Consider the following 3,947-nt stretch of genomic DNA (forward strand, 5'->3'; position numbering starts at 1 on the left):
GGTTTAGGGTTTAGGGTTTAGGGTTTAGGGTTTAGGGTTTAGGGTTTAGGGTTTAGGGTTTAGGGTTTAGGGTTTAGGGTTTAGGGTTTAGGGTTTAGGGTTTAGGGTTTAGGGTTTAGGGTTTAGGGTTTAGGGTTTAGGGTTTAGGGTTTAGGGTTTAGGGTTTAGGGTTTAGGGTTTAGGGTTTAGGGTTTAGGGTTTAGGGTTTAGGGTTTAGGGTTTAGGGTTTAGGGTTTAGGGTTTAGGGTTTAGGGTTTAGGGTTTAGGGTTTAGGGTTTAGGGTTTAGGGTTTAGGGTTTAGGGTTTAGGGTTTAGGGTTTAGGGTTTAGGGTTTAGGGTTTAGGGTTTAGGGTTTAGGGTTTAGGGTTTAGGGTTTAGGGTTTAGGGTTTAGGGTTTAGGGTTTAGGGTTTAGGGTTTAGGGTTTAGGGTTTAGGGTTTAGGGTTTAGGGTTTAGGGTTTAGGGTTTAGGGTTTAGGGTTTAGGGTTTAGGGTTTAGGGTTTAGGGTTTAGGGTTTAGGGTTTAGGGTTTAGGGTTTAGGGTTTAGGGTTTAGGGTTTAGGGTTTAGGGTTTAGGGTTTAGGGTTTAGGGTTAGGGTTTAGGGTTTAGGGTTTAGGGTTTAGGGTTTAGGGTTTAGGGTTTAGGGTTTAGGGTTTAGGGTTTAGGGTTTAGGGTTTAGGGTTTAGGGTTTAGGGTTTAGGGTTTAGGGTTTAGGGTTTAGGGTTTAGGGTTTAGGGTTTAGGGTTTAGGGTTTAGGGTTTAGGGTTTAGGGTTTAGGGTTTAGGGTTTAGGGTTTAGGGTTTAGGGTTTAGGGTTTAGGGTTTAGGGTTTAGGGTTTAGGGTTTAGGGTTTAGGGTTTAGGGTTTAGGGTTTAGGGTTTAGGGTTTAGGGTTTAGGGTTTAGGGTTTAGGGTTTAGGGTTTAGGGTTTAGGGTTTAGGGTTTAGGGTTTAGGGTTTAGGGTTTAGGGTTTAGGGTTTAGGGTTTAGGGTTTAGGGTTTAGGGTTTAGGGTTTAGGGTTTAGGGTTTAGGGTTTAGGGTTTAGGGTTTAGGGTTTAGGGTTTAGGGTTTAGGGTTTAGGGTTTAGGGTTTAGGGTTTAGGGTTTAGGGTTTAGGGTTTAGGGTTTAGGGTTTAGGGTTTAGGGTTTAGGGTTTAGGGTTTAGGGTTTAGGGTTTAGGGTTTAGGGTTTAGGGTTTAGGGTTTAGGGTTTAGGGTTTAGGGTTTAGGGTTTAGGGTTTAGGGTTTAGGGTTTAGGGTTTAGGGTTTAGGGTTTAGGGTTTAGGGTTTAGGGTTTAGGGTTTAGGGTTTAGGGTTTAGGGTTTAGGGTTTAGGGTTTAGGGTTTAGGGTTTAGGGTTTAGGGTTTAGGGTTTAGGGTTTAGGGTTTAGGGTTTAGGGTTTAGGGTTTAGGGTTTAGGGTTTAGGGTTTAGGGTTTAGGGTTTAGGGTTTAGGGTTTAGGGTTTAGGGTTTAGGGTTTAGGGTTTAGGGTTTAGGGTTTAGGGTTTAGGGTTTAGGGTTTAGGGTTTAGGGTTTAGGGTTTAGGGTTTAGGGTTTAGGGTTTAGGGTTTAGGGTTTAGGGTTTAGGGTTTAGGGTTTAGGGTTTAGGGTTTAGGGTTTAGGGTTTAGGGTTTAGGGTTTAGGGTTTAGGGTTTAGGGTTTAGGGTTTAGGGTTTAGGGTTTAGGGTTTAGGGTTTAGGGTTTAGGGTTTAGGGTTTAGGGTTTAGGGTTTAGGGTTTAGGGTTTAGGGTTTAGGGTTTAGGGTTTAGGGTTTAGGGTTTAGGGTTTAGGGTTTAGGGTTTAGGGTTTAGGGTTTAGGGTTTAGGGTTTAGGGTTTAGGGTTTAGGGTTTAGGGTTTAGGGTTTAGGGTTTAGGGTTTAGGGTTTAGGGTTTAGGGTTTAGGGTTTAGGGTTTAGGGTTTAGGGTTTAGGGTTTAGGGTTTAGGGTTTAGGGTTTAGGGTTTAGGGTTTAGGGTTTAGGGTTTAGGGTTTAGGGTTTAGGGTTTAGGGTTTAGGGTTTAGGGTTTAGGGTTTAGGGTTTAGGGTTTAGGGTTTAGGGTTTAGGGTTTAGGGTTTAGGGTTTAGGGTTTAGGGTTTAGGGTTTAGGGTTTAGGGTTTAGGGTTTAGGGTTTAGGGTTTAGGGTTTAGGGTTTAGGGTTTAGGGTTTAGGGTTTAGGGTTTAGGGTTTAGGGTTTAGGGTTTAGGGTTTAGGGTTTAGGGTTTAGGGTTTAGGGTTTAGGGTTTAGGGTTTAGGGTTTAGGGTTTAGGGTTTAGGGTTTAGGGTTTAGGGTTTAGGGTTTAGGGTTTAGGGTTTAGGGTTTAGGGTTTAGGGTTTAGGGTTTAGGGTTTAGGGTTTAGGGTTTAGGGTTTAGGGTTTAGGGTTTAGGGTTTAGGGTTTAGGGTTTAGGGTTTAGGGTTTAGGGTTTAGGGTTTAGGGTTTAGGGTTTAGGGTTTAGGGTTTAGGGTTTAGGGTTTAGGGTTTAGGGTTTAGGGTTTAGGGTTTAGGGTTTAGGGTTTAGGGTTTAGGGTTTAGGGTTTAGGGTTTAGGGTTTAGGGTTTAGGGTTTAGGGTTTAGGGTTTAGGGTTTAGGGTTTAGGGTTTAGGGTTTAGGGTTTAGGGTTTAGGGTTTAGGGTTTAGGGTTTAGGGTTTAGGGTTTAGGGTTTAGGGTTTAGGGTTTAGGGTTTAGGGTTTAGGGTTTAGGGTTTAGGGTTTAGGGTTTAGGGTTTAGGGTTTAGGGTTTAGGGTTTAGGGTTTAGGGTTTAGGGTTTAGGGTTTAGGGTTTAGGGTTTAGGGTTTAGGGTTTAGGGTTTAGGGTTTAGGGTTTAGGGTTTAGGGTTTAGGGTTTAGGGTTTAGGGTTTAGGGTTTAGGGTTTAGGGTTTAGGGTTTAGGGTTTAGGGTTTAGGGTTTAGGGTTTAGGGTTTAGGGTTTAGGGTTTAGGGTTTAGGGTTTAGGGTTTAGGGTTTAGGGTTTAGGGTTTAGGGTTTAGGGTTTAGGGTTTAGGGTTTAGGGTTTAGGGTTTAGGGTTTAGGGTTTAGGGTTTAGGGTTTAGGGTTTAGGGTTTAGGGTTTAGGGTTTAGGGTTTAGGGTTTAGGGTTTAGGGTTTAGGGTTTAGGGTTTAGGGTTTAGGGTTTAGGGTTTAGGGTTTAGGGTTTAGGGTTTAGGGTTTAGGGTTTAGGGTTTAGGGTTTAGGGTTTAGGGTTTAGGGTTTAGGGTTTAGGGTTTAGGGTTTAGGGTTTAGGGTTTAGGGTTTAGGGTTTAGGGTTTAGGGTTTAGGGTTTAGGGTTTAGGGTTTAGGGTTTAGGGTTTAGGGTTTAGGGTTTAGGGTTTAGGGTTTAGGGTTTAGGGTTTAGGGTTTAGGGTTTAGGGTTTAGGGTTTAGGGTTTAGGGTTTAGGGTTTAGGGTTTAGGGTTTAGGGTTTAGGGTTTAGGGTTTAGGGTTTAGGGTTTAGGGTTTAGGGTTTAGGGTTTAGGGTTTAGGGTTTAGGGTTTAGGGTTTAGGGTTTAGGGTTTAGGGTTTAGGGTTTAGGGTTTAGGGTTTAGGGTTTAGGGTTTAGGGTTTAGGGTTTAGGGTTTAGGGTTTAGGGTTTAGGGTTTAGGGTTTAGGGTTTAGGGTTTAGGGTTTAGGGTTTAGGGTTTAGGGTTTAGGGTTTAGGGTTTAGGGTTTAGGGTTTAGGGTTTAGGGTTTAGGGTTTAGGGTTTAGGGTTTAGGGTTTAGGGTTTAGGGTTTAGGGTTTAGGGTTTAGGGTTTAGGGTTTAGGGTTTAGGGTTTAGGGTTTAGGGTTTAGGGTTTAGGGTTTAGGGTTTAGGGTTTAGGGTTTAGGGTTTAGGGTTTAGGGTTTAGGGTTTAGGGTTTAGGGTTTAGGGTTTAGGGTTTAGGGTTTAGGGTTTAGGGTTTAGGGTTTAGGGTTTAGGGTTTAGGGTTTAGGGTTTAGGGTTTAGGGTTTAGGGTTTAG

The sequence above is a fragment of the Sesamum indicum genome, linkage group LG9, assembly GCF_026168435.1.
Source record: "Sesamum indicum cultivar Baizhima isolate 11 linkage group LG9, ASM2616843v1, whole genome shotgun sequence".
Lineage (NCBI taxonomy): Eukaryota > Viridiplantae > Streptophyta > Magnoliopsida > Lamiales > Pedaliaceae > Sesamum > Sesamum indicum.